The sequence below is a fragment of the Mandrillus leucophaeus genome, unplaced genomic scaffold (assembly GCF_000951045.1).
Source record: "Mandrillus leucophaeus isolate KB7577 unplaced genomic scaffold, Mleu.le_1.0 Scaffold144, whole genome shotgun sequence".
Classification (NCBI taxonomy): Eukaryota; Metazoa; Chordata; class Mammalia; order Primates; family Cercopithecidae; genus Mandrillus; species Mandrillus leucophaeus.
Genome location: NW_012101410.1, coordinates 4,076,212 through 4,100,905, shown reverse-complemented (window position 1 = coordinate 4,100,905; position 24,694 = coordinate 4,076,212). Strand labels below are relative to the sequence as shown.

The 24,694-nt window shown below is 44.5% G+C and overlaps 1 protein-coding gene across 3 annotated transcripts in view; it reads left to right on the top strand.

The window, feature by feature from the left end:
• FOXN3 (forkhead box N3) overlaps window positions 1-24,694 on the top strand; it is a 520,915-nt gene that overhangs the window by 144,018 nt on the left and 352,203 nt on the right. Inside the window, exon 2 of one of the 3 annotated variants that reach the window (XM_011974303.1) lies at window positions 10,891-10,993. The exons of the other annotated variants lie outside the window; for them this stretch is intronic. The gene's annotated coding sequence lies outside the window, so the exon portion shown is untranslated. The remainder of the gene's footprint in view (window positions 1-10,890; window positions 10,994-24,694) is intronic. 3 annotated transcript variants of the gene reach the window in all.

Genomic DNA, 24,694 nt, shown 5'->3' with positions numbered 1-24,694 from the left:
TAGGTGTGGTGATGGGTGCCTGTAATCCTAGCTACTCGGGAGACTGAGGCAAGAGAATCACTTGAACATGGGAGGTGGAGGTTGCATTGAGCTGAGATTGTGTCATTGCACTGCAGCCTGAGAGACAGAACAAGACTCCATCTCAAAAAAAAAAAAAAAAAGAAAATTCTGACACATGCTACAATATGGATGAACCTGGAGGACATTGTGCTGAGTGAAATAAGCCAGTCACAAAAAGGCAAATATTCCATGGTTCCACTTTTATGAGGTAGAAGAGTCAAAATCATAGAGACAAAGTAGAATGATGGCTACCAAGGGCTGGGGTTGGGGGAGTGGAGAATGGGGTGTGACTGTGTGCTAGGTACAGAGTTCTAGAGATGGATGGTGGTGATGGTTGCACGTCATTATGAATATATTTAAACTGCTGAACTGTACACTTAAAAGTGGTTAAGTCCAGGTGCAGTGGCTCACGCCTGTAATCCCAGCACTTTGGGAGGCCGAGGCGGGCGGATCACGAGGTCAGGAGATTGAGACCACGCTGGCTAACACGGTGAAATCTCGTCTCTACTAAAAATACAAAAAATTAGCTAGGCGTGGTGGCAGGTGCCTGTAGTTTCAGCTACTCGGGAGGCTGAGGCAGGAGAATGGCATGAACCCGGGAGGCAGAGCTTGCAGTGAGCCGAGATGGTGCCACTGCACTCCAGCCTGGGCGACAGAGCGAGACTCCGTCCCCCACCCCCCCCACATACACAAAAAAAAGTGGTTAAGATGGTAAATGTTATGTCATCTGTATTTTACCACAATAAAAACATTGCGGGGTGTGGGGAGATGACAGTCAGCATCTGGAATGGCTTACTTCCTTAGGGAGGCTAAATATAATAATTACTGCTGCTCCCGATCCCCCTTTCACTTCCAAAGCCCAAGGACCCCGCCAGGTGTCTTTCCAGTGCAGGGCCCACTCTGAGGAGTGGTGTCAGGACTGAGGGCTGGCACGCCTGGGAAGGAAGGTGGCGCGGGGTGTAGTGAGCAAGCTGAGATGATATGCTTTGGGAACGCTCGCTGCACTCAGCCTAAAGCCTTGGGAGAAGAGAATGGGTGGGTGAGGTCAAAGAGGAGGATTTGCCTAACTTCCACCACCAGCCATAGTTAATCCCCAAACCAATTAATCTGATACTTAGTGTCTATCCTTTTATAAGTATTGTTAACTCTAGTCAAGTACTTTTTTTTTTTGAGATGGAGTTTTACTGTTGTTGCCCAGGCTGGAATGTAATGGCGCCATCTCGGCTCACTGCAACCTCTGCCTCCCAGGTTCAAGAGATTCTCCTGCCTCAGCCTCCTGAGTAGCTGGGATTACAGGTGCCCACCACCACAACCAGCTAATTTTTGAATTTTTAGTAGAGATGGGATTTCACCACATTGGCCAACCTGACCTCGTGATCCACTCGCCTCGGCCTCTCAAAGTGCTGGGATTACAGGCAGCCAACTGCATTGTGAGCACGCTTAGGAGCAGCACGGCCCCTACAGAGAGCACTGGATCAGGTGACCCAGGCGAGGTTCTGACACTTACCCAGTGGCCTCGGACCAGTTGCTGATTTTTGGAGCCTCATTGTATCTTCTGTGAAATGAGATGGGTAATACCTGCCAAGATAATTCATGGAACTCCCTTGATAGTCAAATGAAATAACCTACGTCAAAATGCTTTGTGATATTAGAAGAATGCAAGGGCATTGATAATGGCAGAGATTTGAACTTGAAGCAAATAAGAGGCAGAAGTGCAAAGTTAATGGAAGGGACTGCAGTTTTCATTCTCGTTGCTGTGGTTCTGCCTCTGAAATACTGGTCATGATTAGTTAAAGGGTAATCCTTACCTGCCCTGCTAATACTTGAAGACTAGGCTTTCTACTGGACCCTAACATATTTTTGAGATTGCTTTTAAAAAGTGATGAATTTCTTTAACCAGTAAGGTGTATATATATCCATTTTCTGTTCTGCTTTATTTTAGGAATGAGTTTATTATTATTATCATAGTAAATAGCCAAGCATGATTCAATTTAGGAAAATAACAGAAAAAGTTTGCTCATCTTTTGTAGGCTAATTTTGCCATAATCTCCATAAATAAAGTAGTGGTTTCTTTAAAATATGCCAGTTCGAGGTCACAGAGCTGCACTTTTAAAGCTTACAATTGATTGTTTAGTGCGAAAATTGTATTCAAGTGAAACACATGAGCATGCAAATCTAAAACGTGGCCATTTTCATCTAGATTGAATATTATTAACCAGCCCAAGGGATATGATGTAATTAAGATTTTGAACAGCTTACTTTTGTCTACTGTGATGAGTATAACCCCAATATTTAAAGCGGTTTACCAGTTGAATAATGAGAAGGTGGCCCAGTGCACCAGTAAGCATACATTTTGGCTTTTAGGTGCAGGGAAAGAGTTTGACTTTTCTCCACAGGTCCAAGCATCGCTAAGGGCAGAGATATGAACTTGAAGCAAAAAAGAGAATGTTCAAATTCCAGGAAAATCACGTTTCTTTCTGAATAATGGCAGATTTCCATCTCATTGCCTACTCACTCATTTTAATACCTTCTTGCATGGGTTTAGGAATCCAGACCAAGTGGGGACAGATGAATCCCTTGTTAAGGGTTTATGCTTTTGCCTAATTAAAACTATTGGGTTTATAGCCTGCTAATGCAGCTCTACTTGGAAGGGAGAATAACTCTTAGCTTGGATCCACTTCAGAAAGTTTGCAAGGCCTCCCTCTGCCTTTCAGAGAACTGAGAAGGCACATTTCTGATAGCATCTTTATTCCGGTACAATTTCAGGATAACTGTTCTTCTTAGGGGAGACAAGATGCTCACCTTTTCTGTCCTTCCCACACCGTTTTAAAAGAAAGACAAAGTTCTTTATTTCTCCCAGGAGAAGTTCAGGAAAGGATCCATTACAGAGCTGCACCACCTTAAGCAGACAGCCGGCAGGCTAGGTTGGTACCACGGCTGGTTTCAGCCATCCGTATTTTCAGGTGTACCATATGTATTTAGTACATCATTTGATAATGCTAAAAAAATATTAAAGCAGTGTGAGACTAAAGGAGAAAGAAGATGAATGTTAGCATTCCCCTGGGGTTCATGGGTGAAGGAATTAACACAGCGTGGCACTCTACCCTAGCTGTGTTTGTTTCCATGGCAACAGCTACGTACATGTTTCAGACTATCTACAGTGACACAGTTGCAGAAATAGTAGCTTGCAGGTTTCTGATATCGCATCAGTGGACAGGCGGCATGCACTATATTAAGTAAGTGTAAAAGAATTTAAAATATAGCCCTGGATTCAGATGTGTATTAGCTCAACCGAACGATGTGTCGGGGGTTGCGGCATTCCCCTTCTGCACGATGGCAAAATCTGGGCAAAGTTGAAAGTTGCAAGATTCCAGTCAAACAATTGTCCTTGCTTGGGTAAATATCCTCAAATGAAAAAAATGTGAGTTACAAAGGTAAGAAAATGGACTTGGCAGATGACTTGTCAAAGAAGGATATTGTTAATGAAGCTTTTTTTTTTTTTTTTTTTTGCAGGGGGGTAGTGATGGATAAGAAATGAAAGCTTTGGTTGGAAATAGCTGAGTCTCAAAGCAAATCGAATGTGCAACAGAATCTTTTTAACAGCTGCTGAGTTTATGGCAACTAAGGTCTTTGAATGTATCACTGTAGAAATTGCTTTTATATCAGAATGATCAGGTGAGGAGCAGAGAGGTTGATTAGGTGTGCAGTTAAGGAGAAATCGGGGCTCCATTGTCTTTTCCGAAAGCTTATGTAAATATCTCATTCTCTCCAGGCTGACCCTGGTTTGTCTTTGACATTTGCTGCTACTTTTTAGTACCATTTGCTGGTATCTGTGTTGATCTCATGCTGCCACATTGTAACCTGATATGACTTCAGTGTTGGCTACAGAGCAAGCAAGTAAAGATGATAGACTTTGTAAGTGTGTGACTTTGCAACCAGATTGTACAGTAATTTAGAAGGAGTGTTCAAATGAGTATTTATTTGCCTGCTAGACCCCTACTTTTGAATAGCAGCCTAGGTATTAGGTTAATGGATTTCAATGTGCACGTTATGATTGTGGGAGCTTTCAAGTATCTTGTAGTTCAATTTATACTGAGTTTTTAATGTCAAAAATTTTTTTATTTATGCCCATTATTCGATTTAAGCCTACATTTACCTCATAGTTTTATTATTCGTGTATCAGTGAAAAGAATGTAAAATGGCATGGTAATTTAAGCTAATCTATTCATTTGAAGAAGGTTAGTTTTCCGACCATAGGTGGACTTTTAGAAAAAGCGATGCAGACAGCTCTTTGGGCTGTATGAGACTATTTTTGTATGTGCACAGGGAACTATCAACAGTATGTACTGCATATTATTCTTCATAGTCATTATTTGATTAGATGTTAAGAGAATACCTCTGAGGGACTCGGAGCTTCCGAGCACCCGTGCATGTGGAGGGCTAGGACGGGTTTTGGATTATAAACCAGGGACCTGAACCCTGGAATGTACCACACCCCAGTGAGTAGATACAGTGTGCCTTTCTAAATAAGTTGATAAATGAAATCAATGTTGAAGTTTTCCATATATGCCCATGTGTAGTCTGAGCAATCCAGAGATGGGAAGTGAAATTTGTATCTTCTATGGGAGTTGTTTTTTGGTTTTATTGTATTTTGTTGAGACAGGGTCTCACTTTGTCGCCCAGGCCAGAGTGCAGCGGTGCTATCTCGCCCCACTGCAACCTCTGCCTCCTGGACTCTAGCAATCCTTCTGCCTCAGTTTCCCAAGTAGCCGGGACTACAGGCACACGCCACCATGCCCGATTAAAAGATCTCACTCTATTTTCCAGGCTGGTCTTAAACTCCTGGGCTCAAGCCATCCTCTCGCCTCAGCCTCCCAAAGTGCTGAGAGTATAGGTGCAAACCTTGGGAAACTTTTTAGTGGTGATTCATACCGAAGGCAGCTCCATTCTCAGAGGAAGAGCTGCTCTGCCCACTTGTACCCCCCACTTCAGTGGAGTTTTAAGACCCATCTTTGGGGTAGATGGGAGGGCAGACCCCCGTCCCCATGCCCTGGCTTGCCTGGTGTGTGCCCCATGTATCCTGGGGCTTCTCCATGTGAAAGCTGCATAATACTATGTGTGCTTAGCACCCCCAGGCTGAGGGGACCAAATAGCATTGGTAGGAGAGAGTTTACATGACGTTCTGTTATTGTGTTTGAAGGACCTTGGAAAACCTGGGCTCAATAACCTGGGACTCTGACACTGGAGAGCAAAAAGCTTTCAGTGAACGGCTTGGATGACTAGTTAAACTTTTGTTTTTTGGGAAGTGCTGGAGCAGGCCCTTCCAAAAGTCAGGACGTTTGTGTATTTTTTTCATCATACAGAAATATTTTCCAGTGTAGAAACAAATGAAAACAAAACACCCGTCTATGCTATTTTAAGTCTTTCGTAAGAATAGAAAAACACACGAACCTAAATGTAAAGCGCTAGGCCGAACTCGTCATCGGAATGTGAAATCTTGGCAGTACTTAGAGGAAACTCAATTGCTTCCATTCAAAGGGCCAGGAAATTGATTTAGAAAAAAAATAAATCTGAGGGATTCCCAAATAGTGGCAAGGTGGAATGACTAAGAGAAACATGAAGGTACGGACGGATCTTATTCCCAGTCATCAATGGTGATAAATGATCCGAAGAAACCCCCAAGGCAGGGCTCATCTGGAGTCTCCATTGCCAGGAACTTCTGAAGATTCCCAGAGACCACAGGATGAAAGGTTGGCATCCAGGGCTTTCCACTTTGAGTTCCTTTCCAGCCTCTCGTCTCACTGTGTCTTCTTTTCCTTGGGCATCCTGTGCCCCTGTCCTTGGGTCCTGAATACTGTGCCCTGACCACACTTGGAAGCACATCGGCCTTTGCTTTCACTGTTACCTCTGTCCGGATGTCTATAGTCCCATCTTTGCTTTGCAAAGCCCAGTTTAAATTCCGCTTCCTCTGCAAAACCTTACAGATCTCCCCCTTTCACTAAAAAGAGTTCTCCATCCTCCATGTTGACTTAACCATTTCTTTGTCAATGATTGTGGCACATATTGCATTGTATTAAGATTAGCAGTGGCCAGGCACAATGGCTCACGCCTATAATCCCAGCACTTTGGGAGGCTGAGGCGGGTGGATCACCTGAGGTCAGAGTTTGAGACCAGCCTGACCAACATGCAGAGACCCCGTCTCTACAAAAACAAAAACAAAAACAAACAAACAAACAAAATACAAAATTAGCTGGGCATGGTGGCGCATGCCTGTAATCCCAGCTACTCCAGAAGACTGAGGCAGGAGAATCGCTTGAACCCGGGAGGCAGAGGCTGCGGTGAGCCAAGATCGCGCCATTGCACTCCAGCCTGGGCCACAAGGGCAAAACGCTGTCTCCAAAAAAAAAAAAAAAAAAAAAAAATTAGCAGTGTATCTCCTTAACTAATGTGTCAATGTATTAAAGACAAGGGCCATGACATATGTACTTTTGTAGGATTCGCCATACTTAGAATAATACTGTAATGGAACTCTTGTATTTAATTGAATTCTTAAAACCTTGTAAAGATATACATTGTGGACCAGTCGTCAAATGCTTCTGTTCTTTGTGCAAAGGGAATCTGTTGGCTGCTGAGATTCCAAAGGCTATGTCTGTCACAGCACCAAAAGCATCTGGACCCATTCAGCCACTTTCAGATGCTTCCAAACTTCCTGCTGTTTGTCATCGGCTAAACACATGGAACAAACCAGGTGAATGGCTGATCTTTTTCATATTCATAGAATCATTAGATTTTAGAGCCAGAAGGAACCTCAGGGAACTAAATTCATAGAGGAGAGAATTTTAAACCTGACCCATCAAGTGACTTCTTCAAAGCGAAAGAGTTGGTTAACGCCCCAGGTGTGTGGACTTAGCTTAGCCGACAATACCTCCACACGCTCCTGTCTGCCAGACCTTCTTGGCATGGCCGTGGGTTCCACTTAAGGCATCAGGGATCAGCTGGTGCTTTCTGCCCATGTCTGGCTTGCTTTCTATATGTAAACACCGTCATCCAACAACAATTCGTTCACCACTCTATGCTAAACACTGATATCATTGGGATAGAATTAAAAACAAAAGTGGACTGGGAGTTGAGCTCAGGGGAACTGGGAGCAAAGCTAACAATTCATTAGCCATCGCTGAGGACACGGCAGCTGCTGAATTCAGTCAAGTTCAGACCCTTAAAAAGAGTGGAAAAAAGAAAGCACATGCCTCCCAGCGCCTGGGCACTGCATCGCCGGGCCAGCTGGGCGCAGCACTGTTGCAAAAAGATCTCTTCGTTTTCAGAAATCTGAGCCTCCGACCTTGCAGACAGGGAGGGGAATGTGGCTGCAACTTTACTGCATTTGGCGTTACGTTTTACTTCTGCCTGCAGTTGTATCAGACACAGCTCCTGTGTGGAGTCCATGAGGATCTGAGGAAAGAACCAGCCCTCCAAGCTGACATAGGAGCAAGCTGTCTCAAGAAAGATGTGCGTGTGTGTGCGTGCGTGTGTGTGCATGCGTGTGTGTGCGTGCGTGTGTGTGCATGCGTGTGTGTGCGTGCGTGTGTGTGCATGCGTGTGTGTGCGTGCGTGTGTGTGCGTGCGTGTGTGTGCATGCGTGTGTGTGTGTGTGTAAGGCTTGCATCTGAGGCTGACAGGCTTTTTAAGAGGAACTCTTGGTTTCTGTGTAAATGTGTGCCTCTTCTGCCCAGAGTTAGCCTGTTAAGGGAATAAAGCTCAATTCAGGTTTCCGAGTTGGAAGCCTGATTAATCTCTCTGCCAGTTACATATGCAAATAAATTAGTAAATGGTCCATCTGGGACTAAACTACTGCAGAGATGATAAATTATTGCCATTGTATATGTCGGTGTTGCCGAAGACTGAGTTGTGTTCACCAGGAGCTGCTAAAAGATAACTGGATGCTCTATCGTGGTTAGAGGAATAAAAAAAAATTTTTTTTTTAATTACAAGTAAAAGATTTACCTTGAAATGCTTCTTGGGAGAATGGTTTGGTTGATGCCAAGTTTGTTCCTCAGAACTGCTGTATCTGCACATATTTAAAAGGAGAATCTCAAGGGCATCGAAACATGTTGCTTTTATATTTTCAAAGGCCGATAGGATAACAAGTGTTAATTAGTAGCCAAATGCCTCGATGAGGAGGATAATTCTATACCTTTATATAGTATGGTACTTTATAATTTTCCCGGCAACTTCATTTCTATTTTCTTATTGAAATTTCCAAGAAGGTGGGGTAGGTCGGTGCCTCTTTTTCTTGATAGATGAAAAACGGAGGTTGAGGGGGTTTAGTGCCTTGTCCATAATGACTCAGAAAGTTGAGTGGCAAAGCTGGCATGGGTAAGCAGAGACTGCCAATTCTGAATCCAGCTTCATTTCAATCCGAGCCTTGGTGTGACATGAAAAACATTTTCAGTACCCCCTTGTTCACCTACCAACATCAGGAAATGAAACCTATTTGTGTCCATTTTCTAGAAGCAAAGCCATACCCACTTGATCATGAAAAGTATTTTTTCCTCTAATTGGAGGTGTATTAATTTAATTTTTTTGGTGATTAAGTCATGCCCGTCTCAACTTGAATGACAGTATTTTTTTAAAGCTAAAACCAGAGATGTTCTCAGGGGCTGTCGAGGCATGGTAACATTTTGCCCCTTTGCAGAATGGTCCGAGGCGACTGTGACTTCCAGATTCTTGTATCTACTTTAAAATTTTGTGTGTGCGTTCTTCCTCCTGGACAAACCTTCTGCTGTTAATCCGTGAAGCAGTTGCAGTTCTTCCCTCTAGAAAATGCACTGCCAAAAGTATAGAAAAGAAAACTGGATGTAGATTTGTTTGTTTTTTTTTTTGAGATGGGGCAGTGGTACGATCCTGGCTCACTGTGGCCTTGACCTCCAAGATCAGATACGCCTCCCTCTTCAGCCTCCTAGGTGGCTGGGACTACAGGCATGCACCACCACACCTATTTTTTTGTTTTATTTTGTATTTTTTGTAGAGATGGGGTTTTGCCCTGTTGCCCAGGCTGGTTTTGAACTCCTGAGCTCAAGCGATGTGCCCACCTCCGCCTCCCAGAAGTGCTGGGATTACAGGTGTGAGTCGCCATGCCTAGCCCAGACATCAATTAAACATAAGCCACTGGTGTCTGCTGGGTGGCCTTTACTTGAAAAAGAGGAGCCCCCAGTCTGACCAACATGGCGAAACCCTGTCTGTACTAAAAATACAAAAATTAGCCCAGGGTGGTGTTGGGCGCCTGTGATCCCAGCTACTGGGGAGGCTGAGGCAGGAGAATCACTTGAACCTGGGAGGCAGAGGTTACAGTGAGCTGAGATTGTGCCATTGCACTCTAGTCTGGGCAACAGAGGGAGACTGTCTCAAAAAGAAAAAACAGAAGAAGAGCCCCTCGCTCTTACCTGTCTGCACTTGGAAGTAACCTTGTCTCACTCAGATCACCTTCAACTTTCTCGTGTATCAGCCACACCTGGTTACCTCGTGCCCCCGAATAGCCCTCACACTTTCCAACCTCTGGGCCTTTGCTTCGGTTGCTGTCTGGTTTTTGTTGTTAAAATCCTGTCCTGATCTCAAGGCCATTATTATTGTCTTCACGATGCCTGCCTTTCGTGGCATCCCCCACTCCTCACCCCAAACGGAAACAAATATCTCCTTTGTCTTGACACTCTCCAGCCGTTAGAAGAAATAACACGGTCTGCCAGTACTTGAGTTGCTTGTGGATGTGTCTTATTTTCCATAGTGGACAATACATTTCTCGAGGGCAGGTTCTTTATCGTCTCTGACTCTTCATCCCTCCACGATGCAATCCCTAGCTCTACGCTTTGTCCTTCCAGGGGCTTAAGCACAAAGTAGAGTAGGGTGATTTTATTTTACAACAGAATGGCTTTGTATGGGTGGATAAATGAATGATCTAAGGTATATCAGAATCACTTGGAGGGCTTGTTAAAACACAGATTTCTGGGCCCTACTTCTGGATAATGTATTCTGACTCAGTAGGTACTGGGTAGGGGCCAAGAATTTGCATTTCCAACAAACTCTCAGTCAATGTTGATGCTGCTGTTCCAGGACCCACAGTTTGGGAACCGCCGATCTCATTAATATACTCCTAACATTCTCAGACGACAGCGCGTAGGTTAATACCATTCATTTCATTAGAGAGTTCATTGATTTGTTATCCTTGAGGCCCCGGTTAAAAAGATATCTTCTCTCAGAGATTATTATGCAATCTGTCTCATGTACCAGCTTTCCTATTTTGCAAGATTACTGGTTAACCATGGCCTAATAACTTGCAGCCCATTTAGTGAGGAGTAGAGCCAGAGACATTTCATTTTACAATAAAATAGAGTCATCGACTTCGCAGCCTGTGCACTTGGTCTACCCTGGGGATCAAGGCTGGTCCGTGGGGTGGAATGCTGGCCTTGAGTGCTTGTGGGTGCTCTGATGTTTTTCCTTTATGTAGACAAGTGTTTGAGGAGCAGCTGTAGTACATAAAATGATCTCACAAATGTCTCAGTGGCAGTTGTAGCAAAATAAAATAATCTCACATTGAGATGGTGTGTATTTTCAAATTTCTGGATCTTCTTATGCCCCATGAGACAGTTTAAAAACACTCCATAGTGAAAGATCCAGTCTTTTAATAATGATCCAAGAAATAAAGAGGTACTGTTACAATTGCTTTTTCACTGAAGTGCGTCATTTTCTAGAGTCAGGCCAGAGATGGCATCCATTGTGGTTGCGAGGGCTCTCTCTGCTGCTTCTGCTTAATTCTGACTTCCTACTGCTCCTCTCCAGCAGCCTCTAGAAGACCAGCGTTCTCGTGATTATGGAGGCCCCTCTGTCCTTTCTGTGACGGGAGCAATGCTGACCTCAGTTTCCTGGACCCATTCCGACTCAGGTAATTACACTGCCTTCCCCAGTTCGCCATGCCTTACATAGACTGCGCTGAATAAATGAAATGCCAAAGCTATATTTAAATGCAAATGCCAAATTGATTATTTCTCCATCAACTGGTATTCTCTCCCGCCTCCCCCAGTCTTCTTAATGATCAATTTATGCAGCTGATCAGACTTGACAATGTGGTCAATCCAATTTAGGCATTAAGATGATTAAAAACATTGAATCACATCTTTGTTTAAAATTCTGGTGTAAGTCGTAGAAATACAAAGCCACAGGAAGATTGCTGGGAATTTTCACATAGAAATTAGCTTCTAAATTATTTTTGTTGCCACAATCTCATGTTTTACTTTAATTGTATTAATCTTTCTAATGTTGCACTTTTAGTTGCGTTCAGTAAGTATTGAGAATCTGTTGTGTGTTCTTGGGACAGGTGGGGATGGAGAAGTAGAAGACTGGCTCCTCTCCTCAGGGAGCCCATAGTTTAGGCAAAGTTGATTCACTCATAAGAAAATGGCAGATGGTGCTAAGCTTAGGGCCAGGGCTGTGAACTAGTGGTAGTTCCTTGGTTCAGGGAATGGAGAAGCTTTGAGGATTGGGATTGAAATAATTAGGGAAGAATTCATGGACCAGGGAGGGCCTCAGTTGGGCTTTGTTGCTGTGGATCATTTGGCCAGGCAGAAGGAAGCGGCGTGACATTGAGCCTTGAGGGGAAGACAGGAATGAACCCACCGTGAGCCCAGGCAGTGAGGGCCTGACTGCCTCAATCAGAAGGTCTAGAGGACCCAGATCCTCTGGCCCACCTAGAACCAGACTCCCCGTCAGGGGTCCCTTAAGGATCCTGGAGTGGAGCCCGTTGGGGAAACTCTACCTTCCCTTTGCAGAGGGGCTTTGGCTGGCAGTGTCCTGCTGGGGACAGTGGTTTCTGTTGCCCCCACCCTGGCTTGGCCACTGCTTTGCTGATCTTTTCTGCTTCTCTGGGCCTGTCCACACCCTGCCTCTGCCTGTCTACCTGATTATTTACTCTTCTTTCACACACCTGCCACCCTCCCCTCTGAGCTCTGCCTGGCCTTTGGGGCTTGTCAGGGCCCTGGGATGAGCTCTGTGAGGTCAATACCTGGTGATTCACAAGGGGTGATTCTGAGAAGTGGAGCTGCAGGGGAGGAAGCGTAAGTTAAGAACACGCATTTATAAAGTAAGGCTGGGAGCGCATCCAGAGGGTTCTGAAAGCCAGAATTCAGGGAGGGTCTCAAGGGGGAGGGCTGGGGCTACAGTCAGGGATGGCAGCTAAGTGCCCTGATTAATTTGGGCATGATGCAGTGGATCCTGTCCACCCCTCACTCTTCCCCAGGGCTGCCCTTTGTTTAGCTGGTGGAAGCAGTGGTGGCTTTCACTGCCCTGGGCCTTTTTTTTTTTTTTTTTTTTGAGACAGATTCTTGCTCTGTCGCCTAGGCTGGAGTGTAGTGGCACCATCTCTGCTCACTGCAACCTCCGCTTCCCAGGTTCAGGCTGTTCTCCTACCTCAGCCTCCTGAGTAGCTGGGGCTACAGACGTCCGCCACCATGCCCGGCTAATTTTTGTATTTTTAGTAGAGATGAGGTTTCACCATATTGGCCAGGCTGGTCTCAAACTCCTGACCTTAAGTGATCTGCCTGCCTTGGCCTCCCAAGGCACATTGTCCAAAGTGCTGGGATTACAGGCATGAGCCACTGCACCTGGCCTGTCCTGGGTCTTAAAGGTGCTACTGAGAGTTGCCAGCTGAGAACCCCATCGCTGCCAGTTGGGCCCTGCCTGGCCACGCACCATCTGCCTTCCTGGACACAGGTGTGCAGAAGCTTGGGCCTTCTGGAGTCAGAGCCTGGGATCACCAGCCACCAGGAAGTGGAAGAACTAGAATCGCAGTATTTGTGTTCTCCTCCCACTGCAGAACTTGCCTATAATAGATTGTTGCCACCCCTCCTAAGACCAGACCAGGAGTTGGTAAACCACAGGCGGCCCAGGGGCCAAGTTACTGCCTGCCGCCTGTCTGTGCACTGCCAATGTACTAAGAATGGTTTTCACATTTTTCAGTGGTTGGGAAAAATTAAAAGAATAAAATTTTGTGCCTCATGAAATGTATATGGAATGCAAATTTCAGTGTCCCTAAATAAAATCTTATTGAAACAGAGCCATGTTTGTTCATTTCTGGATTATCTGTGGCAGTTGTTGCCCTTACAATGACAGAGTTAAATAAGTGCAATGGAAACCATGAAATATTTACCCTATGGTCTTTTATGGAAAAAGCTTGCCAACTCCTGGCCTAGCCAATTGTGTGACATAAGTGTTTGCGAAATTTGATGTGTGGAGCTTTCTCCCCATTAAGAAAATAGGTTGAAAGGATGAGTAGGATTAGAATAGGAAAGAGCGGAAGGGAGGGATTTTCTGGAGTGAGATAGCGAATTGGTCACACTCTAGTTGGATATTTCCATTCATCTTTTTAACTTAAAATAAAACCTAGATGCAACATGAGGCCATTTCGTCTTAGGGTTGTCTGTAAGATGAGGCATCCAGACTTCTTGGATTAACCTAAATGTTGGAATAAATCAGCACCAAATTAAAACAAACCTTGCATTTTGGAACTTTTTTCTTTTTACTTGGCTCTGGGTGTGAACGATTTTATTTTAAACCAAATAAATATTTTGTTTTAAATCAAGTAAGCCTTGAAGGCTTACCATGAGTAAGCTATGGCATTTAATCTTGGCAATGCTTTTTCCCAATCTGGTAGGATTTTATGATACTGTTGAATGAAAACTATAGTAAAATATGTGGGTTCTAATCTTACTAACCGGCTGAGCCAGGGCAGGCAGTAGTATATTAGGGTAAAAGGTATACCCTGGCTGGGTGCAGTGGCTCACGCCTGTAATGCCAGCACTTCGGGAGGCTGAGGCGGGCAGATCACCTGAGGTCAGGAGTTCAAGACCAGCCTGGCCAACATGGTGAAACCCCCGTCTCTACAAAAATACAAAAGTCAGCTGGGTATGATGGTGGGTGACTGTAATCCCAGCAACTCGGGAAGCTGAGGCAGGAGAATCACTTGAACCCAGGAGGCGGAGGTTGCAGTGAGCTGAGATCGCGCTATTGCACTCCAACCTGGGTGACAGAGCGAGACTCCGTCTTAAAAAGAAGTACATCCCACATCTCAGGGGCTTAGTACAACAAAAACTTATGTCTCATTTGCCCAGGGATTGGGCCAGTGTAGCTCTCTTGCCTCCAGTATTTTGAGGTCCCAGGCCTCTTCCATCTTGTGATATCTACATCTCAAAACATGGCTTCCTGGCTGCTGCAACATGTGAAGGAAAGGGTTGAGAACGTACACCCATTCTTTTTTTTTGAGACAGAGTCCCACTCTGTCACCTAGGCTAGAGTGCAATGGCGCAATCTCAGCTCTCTGCAACCTCCGCCTCCTGGGTTCAAGCGATTCTCCTGCCTCAGCCCCCCCAAGTAGCTGGGATTACAGTCATGCGCCACCATACCTGGCTAATTTTTGTATTTTTAGTAGAGATGGGGGTTTTGCCACATTAGCTAGGCTGGTCTTGAACTCCTGGCCTCAAGTGATCCACCCATCTTGGTCTCCCAAAGTGCTGGGATTATAGGTGTGAACTATTGCACTGGCTCCATTCTTTTTTTTTTTTTTTTAATACAGGGACTTGCTCTGTTGCCCCAGCTGGAGTGCAGTGGTGTGATCATGGCTCACTGTAGCCTTGAACTCCTGGGCTCAAAGGATCCACCCAGCTGAACCTCCTGCGTAGCTGGGATTATAGACATGTGCCACCATGCCCAGCTAATTTTTTTATTTTTTAGTAGAGACAGAGTTTCACCATGTTGGCCAGGCTCGTCTTGAACTCCTGGCCTCAAGTGATCCATCTGCCTCAGCCTCCCAAAGTGTTGGGATTATAGGTGTGAGCCACCATGCCCAGCTCCATTCATTTTTTTAGACAGGGTTTTGCTCTGTTGCTCCAGCTGGAGTGCAATGGCGTGATCATGGCTCACTGCAGCCTTGAACTCCTGGGCTCAAGGGATTCTCCATGTGAGCTTCCTGAGTAGCTGGGACTACAGGCATCCTACAGAATAGTTTTTAAAATTTTGTATAGAGATGAGGTCTTGCTATGTTGTTCAGGCTGGTCTCAAACTTCTGGGCTTAAGCAATCCTCCCACTTTGGCTTCCCAAAGTGCTGGGATTGCCGGTGTGAGCCAGCGTGCCCGGTTGCACACACACTCTTAAGTGCTTAAGACTAGAGGTGACAGGCCATTGGTCAGGACCAGTTACATGACCCTGCCTCTCTGGCAGGAGGCCAGGAAGTACGGAGGAGGTCATGGGATACTGTCCCCCACTGCTCAGCAACACTGGGTCACTAGGGGAAATTCTATACTTTTTTGTGTTTTTTTCTATACTTTGTTTGCTTATTATTAAGGGATAAGTAATTCAGTCCTATATTTTCCCACATTTTAAGAAAAGTTAAGAAAAGTTCAAATAAGGTGTATGAAAGAACTTTAAAAGGAGTAACAAATTGCAAAATGTGTAATATGTAATTGTAAGCAAAAAATAAATGTCTTTATTGAGTCTTGAATGGTATGGGCTAGGGGCAGGGTAGTCACACAAGTCCCAGTATGCCTGGGACTGTCCTAGCATACACCAGTTGACCCAATATAATTACCATACAGTCTTCCCTTTCACACCCAGAAATATCCTGGTTTAGATCATAAATGATATGATCGCCCTAGCTTGACTCCACTGATCATCCTTTAAGATTAATGTTAGCTACTGTTTATTGAACCTCTTCTAAGAGTCAGACACTGCTCAGCTTTTTGCTGTGTTGCTTCATTTAATCCCCAAAATAAGACTGCTAGGTATGTATGCATAATCTCTTCATTTTCAGATGAGGCAACAGAGATGCAGAAAGGTTTGAATTATTCAGTCACACAGGTAGCAAGTGGTTGTGGTTGATTTGGTGTGTTGATTTGAACCCTGGCTATTGGAATCTGTGTTCTTAAGCCCTCCACAGGGCTGCCTCACTCCCCGTTTTTGAGTATTGCACCCTTGACCTCATGGGGCCCCACTTCCCTGACAGTGGCCCTGGAATCTGTTCTCAGACCACATACTGGTAGAAAGTTCCAGCCGTGAGCCAGGAGTCCAGCCCTTTGTGACACCAATGAGAAGACGAGCTGGGAAGTCACTATGTCGTCTTCCAGAGCCAGCAACAGCAGGCCTCACTGACGTGCGTGTCCTGACTTCCCGTCCGGTCCCCTGCCACCACTCCCTACCCTGATGTTGACAAGTGCAGCTTGTTTTAAAACCGGGAGCTGCTTTTTACGTGGAAAAGATTTTATTTTGAAATCTAGGGTGGAGTAAAACTCCAGCCAGTGAAGACTTGCCATGTGCTGTGCAGAGAATCCAAACAGGCCCCTTCCCAACCCAAACAGCCAGGAGAAACTGAGTGCCGGGAGTTTATTTACACATTTGTTTATTAAAAAAAAAAATAAAGCTTAACCACAGTCAAAGACCAGTTTATGTGCAGCATATTATCACATAAAAAGCCATCTACTTAGGAGTCTGTATTGCAGTTCCCCTGGTTCCTGGCCTTCCTAATCAGTGTTCAAAACCAAACCCATGAAATCAAAGGGAATAGCAGCTGAAAAATGAACGAAACATGGCACAGTCATCTACTGCATGGCTTGCTTCAAGAAACCCCCCAGAAAATTATACATATGGTTTCTAAACGTACAAAGAAAGCTAAAGGAATTCCATCATGAAAGAAAAATTAGATGGAAATTTCTAATCCTGTCTCATAAACAATATAGGAATAACTTTAAAATATTCTGCTTTAAGCATGCATTTAATTTGTGTTCTGGGAACCAAATAATGTTGCCAAGATAAAACATTCTAATAATGATTTATGTAAATTTATTTGTACAAAGTAATGGTGTAGTTGCCTATAGCAAATTGCTTGGAATATGAAATGACATTTATGAGGTCTTTTTTTTCCCCCTCTGAATGAATACAATGGAGAAAATGAGAGACTCCGGAAAGGAAAAAAGAAATCCATGTTCAAAATGGAGTCCAATGCTTCGAGACACAAAGCCAGCTGGCCAGGTTATAGGGTGTAAAAGTCAACACACTTGGTTCAGCATGGTTTCCTGTGATGTTCTCAAACCATTTTTTTTTTTTTTTTTTTGAGATAGAGTTTTGCTCTTCTTGCCCAGGCTGGAGTGCAATGGCATGGTCTTGGCTCACTGCAACCTTCACCTCCCGAGTTGAAGCGATTCACCTGCCTCAGCCTCTGGAGTAGCTGGGACTACAGGCGCTTGCCACCATGCCTGGCTAATTTTTTGTATTTTTAGTAGAGATGGGGTGTCTGTGTGTTAGCCAGGATGTTCTCGATCTCCTGACCTCGTGATCCGCCCGCCTCTTAGGAGGCTAGAATCCTATATTTTAGTCATCATAAAGTGCTCAGGCGCCTAAGCTTTTTCACAACAGCCAGTGACAAATTCTTTGTTCTTACAGCCCTAGTAGGGCGCTTACAACATAGGATGCAAACAGGCCAAATGTAGTTAAAAATTGGGCAATTAATCTCAGTTCCTTGTTACTTAATACCAAGGAAAGTTATGCTTGAGTCATAAATGGAACCCGAATATGAAAACACAAGACAAAAACTTTCCAAAGGACTGACTCATAGACCTGTTAGGAGTTTACCCATTGGCTGCCCAGTTAGCACCTTTGATAATGGCTCTAGGTGTTCCCCGGAAACAGTTAATTAAATGGAAATCACCATACATGTATCAGAGAGAGCTGCTGGATCCATGCTTTGGCCTTCTAAATGCCTAGTTGAATTTTCTATAACCTGTCCTATTGGAAAAGTCTGATGTTAACATCTCAGTTGTAGAAGGCATTTAATGTTTTTCAAAAAGTATTTGTACTATCCCACTTGGTTGTTACAGTCATTTCTGTGAGGTAGGTAAGAGTTCGTATTCTAAATACAGAGAAACTAAGGACCACAGAGATCACAGAGAAAGACATCTGCAGAAAGGGAGGACAGCTTCACACCAGCGTTCATCCCACCGCCATCACCGACTACAGCTCTGGGATTCTGGAGAGCTTGCTTTATTTAAAACAAGTTGAGAGTTTTGGCCCATCATAAGCCATTTTGGAATTGCACTAACTATCCTGAGAGAAATGGGTTTGTCTAATCCAGCAGAATGACTTTGCAACAGGGCCCTTTGCTGCAGTGGTGCCAAGGCCTGGGGGCTGAAGTTAGGGCTCCCGAGAGAGAGGGTATAAAGGCTGAACAGGCTTTAAAATGGAATGAAAACAACACAGGCTTCCAGGAAAGAGGACTGGCCTGGGTTTTCAGCAGCTCCAGTTGAAGTGTGTGTACCTTAAAAGCTGTAGCTTATGGCAGGGTGGGTTTTCATCAAGTGATCCAAGATCTTCAGGCTGAGGCAGTGGATGCCAGGGTGAGGCTGTCAGCCAGTTTCAGCTCCCAGTCCTTCCCCTCAGCTGCGTGATTGGAATGGGATTTCTGAGCAGTGCATTCTGAGAAAATAATGTAAGCTGTCTGAACCTCCATTTCCCCATCTGTAAAATAGGGATAATGATATTTATCTTGTAGAGGTGTTGCGGTAATTTTTTTTTTTTTTTTTTGAGTTGGAGTCTCGCTCTCTCACCCAGGCTGGAGTGCAATGACTCAGTCTTGGCTCGCTGCAACCTCCGATTCCTGGGTTCAAGCGATTCTCGTGCCTCAGCCTCCCAGGTAGCTGGGATTACAGGCGTGCACCACCACGCCTAGCTAATTTTTGTATTTTTAGTAGAGACAGGGTTTCACCATGTTGGCCAGGCTGTTCTCAAACTCCTGACCTCAAGTGATCTGCCTGCCTCGGCCTCCCGAAGTACTGGGATTATACATGTGAGCCACTGCACTCAGCCAGTGTTGTGGTAATTGAAGAAAATCATTCTTGTAAAGTACTTGACCCAGTACTTGGAAGATAGTAAACATTCATTCTGTGGCAGCTCTTAAAATTACTATTACAGTTGTATTACCCAAGAATGTATGATCCTGACTGATAATTGGAAGTGAGATTAAAATATATATTTTATTTAAGTGAGAATTAATCTAAAAGATTTCTAAACCAATTGTTTTTGTGTACCAAAAGATGAGATGAATATGAGAATTCATTGTTCATTCCACAAATAGCCCTTGTTTGTATTAGTCCGTTCTTGCACTGCTATAAAGAAACACCTGAGACTGGATAATTTATAAGAAAAGAGATTGAATTGGCTCATAGTTCTGCAGGCTGGATAGGAAGCATAGTGGCATCTGCTTCTGAGGAGGCCTCAGGGAGCTTCCACTCATGGCAGAAGGCAAGGTGGGGGCAGGCACATCACATGGCGAGAATGGGAGCAAGAAGGGAGGGGAGGTGCCACACACTTTCAAACACCTAGACCTTATGTGAACTCAGAGTGAGAACACACTTATTGCCAAGGGGATGGCCCAAGCCACTCATGACGGTTCCTCCCCCATGACCCAGACACCTCCACCAGGCCCCACCTCCAACATTGGCGATTACATTTCAACACGAGATTTGGGTGGGGACAAATATCCAAACGATATCAGTGTTGAAGGCCTTGTGGAAGCTCTTGGTATAACCTGTGAGGGGTCATGAGGCCAGATCCAGTCTCCTCTCAAGGGATAAAGGACTTTGGTTATTTTGTTTGTTTGTTTGTTTGTTTCTCCCATTGTTCTCATCAACACGATCACAATTGCCATAAAAAATTGACGAAATGCCTATTTACACTTGGCAAATAGGCATCGTGCCGGCTACTTTAATATACATGGTCTTTGTCTTCCAAGAATTCAGAAATGAAGCTGGTCTAAATCCTTACTTGTTGCTGAAAGCGCTGGGTCTGGGCCAGAACCTTCAGGTTGGTTCCCTTCAGGCCAGTCATCCTGGCTGGCTGTGGCGTATTCTCAAGACAAAGGCATGGAAAGTCTTTGCCCCTTGGCTGCTCTGCCCGAGGAAGTAGGCCTTGGCACTCTCTGCAGCTGTGTTCTTGGCTGTTGCAGGTCAGGCCCCCAGGCCGAAAGTGGGAATGCCCTTTTAGTTAGCATTCATTTCCTTTAGAAGCACAGAAACTACTCTCTTATCAAGGGTTGAAGTGAGTCCTGCAGAGAAAGTGTTGATTTGTTTTTTTTAAGTTGGCTTTATAACACCCTAGAAAAGATGTTTCACAGAAATTCTCTGAAGGAAGGTAGGAAGATAAGGAAGTGTAAAACATTCTCGAGTGAAAGGAGAAATAAGGAATACTTCTGAGATCGGGGATCCAGTCTGGTCTATTTCAGTGGTTTCTGGACCTAGGGAGCCTCTGTGTGGGAGGCAGAGGCAATTCCAAGGTGCTGATTCCAAGGTGCTGTGTTTGGGCTTAGTCTAAGGGGGTGGGGGACACAGACACACAGATATGCACAAGTAGGTATTCAAACGTGAGCTTTCCCCCGGTCTAAGGCAAAATGAGAAAAATAAGCTCAAGATAGTGAGTTCAGTATCCTTACTTGGCAAAACAAAAAGTTGGCCATGTACGCCTGTCCCCAACACTATTTCTGAAATTGTATTGCTGGGTGAAATCCAGGTCCCAGAGCCTCCTTGCCTGGGGTTCTCTTGCCCCTTCTCCTGGGTGTCATTCTTGCCTCCTTCTCATTCTCCCTCCTGCTGCCTTACTACCATTTCCCGCAGGTCTCAAGACGGTGGCTTATCCTTCTTATTAGAAAGAAGATTAGCACGTGTTAGAGATATAGCAGCAATGAGGAATTTCCTCCTGATTTAAGGAGTGGGGGCATGGCATTTGAAAAGATAAACAGGCATCGGTCTTTAGCACTCTAGGTCACTCAGGTTTATCTCCTGGTGGAAATGTGGCGGACCCAACCCCCTGCGAAGGCAGAGGGTGACTCTTAATCACTGGGGAAAATAGGACACTGTGCCGTTCCCCTCTAGTGGATATGTTTATGTGGTTTATGTGTCCATGTTGATTTCTCTCTCACTCTGATATGTGCATATGAACTCCCAAAACGGATATTTGAGCATTAACCAGAGATCAAGTCATTTGAGCCCAAACTCAGCTATGCTCAAAGCTCATAGCTCCCTCAGTGGTGGGGTCAACGTAGTACATGCGAGAGCATTTTCGTTTAATCGGGCAGAATTTGGCTCAGAGGAGCAGTTGGGGGTCCGAGCAGGGGCATCTGCCAGGGGGTCTGAGGAGGAAGGGCTGTTTTGAAGTTGGGATCTCTTGAAGGAGAATGGCATTTGAATTGGCCCAGTCGGTATGACAGATGTATCAGCTCACGGTGAAGGAGGGGACAGGCTTTGGGAAAGGGCATTATTTCACCCCAAAAGTGCAGTCAGATGGCCCCTGAACAGCTGGACTTTTACCTAACACTAGGACTCTAGTACAACAGGTGTGTGTTTGTGACATGCACACATCCGACAGCAAGAAGTTTAAGTCCATTCCTCAGCGTTTATTCCTGCTGGAAGCTGATGAGACTTAATTGCCTTTGCCTACCCCTCCCACGGCACCCCCCACCCCAAATACCACAGGTTATCCTTATCTCAAAGCGATACATAGTTTCCCAGGTGAACAAGGGGCAGGAAATTGGTCAGAGCAGCTGCCAAAAGGTCCAAATTACTCATCAGTTCAAGTTTAATAGATTTTCCCTGTGTTGTTGGATCTGGTTTATTGACACACTCTCTCCTGGATGAGTCTTGGATAAACTGGCGGAGAATCGGGTAGTACTAAGTTCTGTTTGAAGACTGTGTGATTCTACAGTATCCCATCGGGACCCTATAAGGTACATGAGGAAATGAATGGCCTGCTGGTTGCTCTTTTATGGAATGGTACAAGGCTGTTCGTAGGGAGTTAGGTGCTTGGTAACTATTTTTGTTTAACTTTTAAATTGTTACTTTTTTCCTTTGAGATAGGGTCTCACTGTGCTGCCCAGGCTGGAGTGCTGTGGTGCGATCATAGCCCACTGCAGCCTTGAACTCCTGGGCTCAAGTGATTCCCCCACTTCAGCCTCCCAAGTAGCTGGGGCTACAAGCACGTGCCACCATGCCCAGCTAATTTTTTTATTTTTGTAGAGATGGCATCTTCCTAGGTTGTGCAGGCTGGGCTTGAACTCCTGAGCTCAAGTGATCCTCCCACCTCAGCATTCCAATGTGCTGGAAATACAGGCGTGAGCCACTGCTCCTGGCAGTGATGACCTACTATTCTAACTACTACTTCTAACTAGGGATGGCCTATTATTATCACAGCATTTGATTTATTTCTTTACATGAATGTAACTGCAACATTATACTTAGTTACAATAATGGTCTTTTCATGGAACGCATATGTATAAGTAAATATATATGTCTATATATATGGGTGTATATAAATAAATTATGCCATTTGATTCTGGGACACTTTATAGGATTTGTTGTTTCCTGAAGATACAGAAACATCTGGCCAGGCGCGGTGGCTCACGTCTGTAATCCGAGCACTTTGGCAGGCTGGGGTGGACGGATTGTGAGGTCAGGAGGTCGAGACCAGCCTGACCAACATGGTGAAACTCCAGCTCTACTAAAAATACAAAAATTAGCCAGGCGTGGTGGCAGGTGCCTGTAATGCCAGTTACTCGGGAAGCTGAGGCAGGAGAATTGCTTCAACCCAGGAGGTGGAGGTTTACAGTGAGCTGAGATCATGCCACTGCACTCCAGCCTGGGCGATAGAGCAAGACTCCGTCTCAAGAAAATAAATAAATAAATAAATAGATATGTAAACATCTACATTACCACCATTAGAACTGGTTCTACTTTTATATCATTCAGTCTCCACTTCTTTCTTGGCTCTTCTACCCGAGACATACAAGTAACCTCTGGATGTCTGTGTGTTCAACTGAACAAAAATGTCAACAAGCTGCTATTTATTTTATTAAACAGCTTGAGCAGAGATGTTTGGTCTGATTGCCGCAAATTGTTAGCTTATCACTGAACTGTCCTGACGATTCTTATTATTCAATTTGCATTGCTTACGATAATAATTATTACTCCATAAAAGAGCATGATGCTTTTATTTGTACAGTTCTTTCATTAATAATTTAATTGACTATTATAACGAAGTGGTTCTGCCACACATACATCAAGGTACTTACAGACTGGCCCTCGGCACCTTGGAATATCAGAATGTAGGTGTAAATTACAAGGCTTAGGGTGAGGATGTAGTGATGGGCAGGTCCTTTGGCCTCGACAGCCAGTTGGTTGAGTCTTTTCCTCCCTGTTTATTTCCAAGCATTTTATTGATTCACCAGCAGTGACTCTGATCCTACTTTAACAGTCTAAGAAATTAGATCATGGTATAGTTATTTTGGCCACTAAAATGGCTAGATTGGTTCTGATTTATAAGTGAAAAAAGTAATGATGGTTAAACCAGCAAATCTGGCCTAAGATGAGCAAATCAGTAGGTCTGTGTAAACAGCGTCTGTGTCTGTAGGGTCTGTTACGTAGCAATGATGAAGATGTTATCGATCGCAGCTTAGCAGACTTTCTTAGACTGCATTGCAACTGTGTAAGACATACGTGTTTTGATATATTTTGCTACGGAAAAACTTAATTTGTGGATTTTTTTTTTTTTTTTTTTTTTAGTGCGGGAGAATACTACAGGTTGTCCTAAATTCATGTTTTGTGTATTAAATAAAATGACACATTGAAATGTGCCTTTGGAGAAATGAGATAATGGTGTTGAACTTGACTCTAGTGGGTGTCAACCCATGGTGATGTTCAAAGAACATCTGGAGTTTTAAAACTCTGGATTTAACGGGAAAATCAAATAATTCTCATTTGACCAGCCCATCCTGACATCTACAAGGGTGAATTTAACTGTTGGTCAAGAGTATCGTGGAGACCAACTGCGGTGGCTTGCACCTGTAATCCCAGTATTTTGGGAGGCCAAGGCAGGAGGAGCGCTTGAGTCCAGGAGCTTGAGACTGACCTGGGCAACATAGGAAGACCCTATCTCTACAAAAAAATTAACCAGGTATGATGGTGTGTGCCTGTGGTCCCGGCTATTTGCAGGGCTGAGGTGTGAGAATTGCATAGAAGTTTGGTTGAGCACAGAAGTTCGAGGCTGCAATAAGCTGCAATCATGCCACTGCACTCCAGCTTGAGCAAAAGGAAAAAAAAAAAAAAAGAGCATTGTGGAGTAAATCTTCCATATCAGAAACTGGAATTTATTAAAATGATCACCTTCTTCTCCATTGGTGGGCAATGCATTTGGAGCAGGTTTTACTGTCTGACCTTTGCCCCTGGAGATGTATTTGCTGGGTTCAGGAAAGGAACTGGGGATAAATTAAGCTCACAGAGGGGTTATGGAAATTGTTTGAGAGCTCAGCTTTATAATTTACCTTTTGAAGTCTGGTATCTGATAATTAAAAATTATGTCTATATCTATAATGACCAACTGGGTTCCTAGTACTGTGTACTTTACGGATGCACAATCTATCTTTTTTTTCTTGTTTTTGAGACGGAGTCTTGCTCTGTCACCCAGGCTGGAGTGCAGTGGCACCATCTCGGCTCACTGCAAGCTCCGCCTCCCGGGTTCACGCTATTCTCCTGCCTCAGCCTCCCGAGTAGCTGGGACTACAGG